Genomic DNA, 1,360 nt, shown 5'->3' on the forward strand with positions numbered 1-1,360 from the left:
TTTATTTTTATTTTTTTCTTTTTAATTAATAGTTGATGAAGCATGCCAACTCGGTAGAGATATATGCAAGATGGACGCCAAAATACTAAAAAACATTTCTCATATAATAAACCTAATACACTATAAAAGGTATCTTTTCAAGAGAGTTACCATAAATGAGTAGATTAATGTGATGCCATTCTACTACTTTTTCGTCTTAAACTAATAAACAATAATACATTGCAAATATAATTCAAGAGAGTTACTAATGAAAAAAAGGTGATGGATGAATGCTACATAAATCACCACTAATAAACCATAATAGGAATGGATGAATTTAATAATTTAATTTATATTCTAACACTTTCCCTTAATAAGTAAAATCCGACATGTGGAATATTTAATTGCAATGGGAGGTGAATGACGGAGACAATTAGGTTCGAATTCAAATCATTTACTATGATATCACGTAGAATCACCACTTGTCATAAAAGCTTAAACTTATAAAAAATGATAAATTTAATTTATATTTTTTTTAAAAAAACCTAACAATTGACAACTCGAAAGTACTCAGGCCATTGGATTAGTCAAAGCATAAGGTGAGCCTCAAGATGGAGATCTCATAATGATAGTGCTACTACTAACAAATAGCAAAAGTTAGGTCACTAAACCTTTTTTTATTTTAAGCAAAACAGGGGAAAAAAATTAAAGGGATACAAAACAAGAGTTTAACTTTTATTGGAAGAACTAGAATGGAGCCAAAAGGCTTAGGTCAGGCCACTACACATGGTCTACCCATAAATTAAAGCAAGAATTGGAGCATAGCATGAAAGTTCTTAGGCCTTAAGAAAATGACAGAGATTGCCAAACATGATCCCAATAGATAACACAAAACAATCACAGAGACAATACAATAAATTTACATGAAGTAGAAAAAATTATTAACTATAGATGAAGTACAAGATAACAATAAATATCCACCCCTGTTTGCTTGTAATACTTTCCTTTTGTTTGTTTTTTCTCTCTCTTTACTTTTACTCTTTATATTATATTATACTTCATAGATTTCTACACTATATATAAATGGGCACCCCCAGCCGAACACTTGGGGAAAACAGAGTAATCTTAAGTTGAGGCTTACAAATATGAGTAACCTACTCACAAAAGCACTACTGCTTCTTCTTGTGATCATGACCATGCATGCACAAATCTCTCCATCTGCTTCAAGAATCATGAGCCAAAACAGCACCTTTGTGGTGGCGGGTGATGATGATCATGATAATGTGGCTCCGTCGCTCAAACGGAAGGCGCGTCCCGTCCCTCCGTCGGAGCCCAATGGCTGCACGTACATCCCCGGCGGCCCTGCCTCAAGCCTTCAACC

Source organism: Corylus avellana, chromosome 11 (genome assembly GCF_965113065.1).
Source record: "Corylus avellana chromosome 11, dhCorAvel1.hap1.2, whole genome shotgun sequence".
Classification (NCBI taxonomy): Eukaryota; Viridiplantae; Streptophyta; class Magnoliopsida; order Fagales; family Betulaceae; genus Corylus; species Corylus avellana.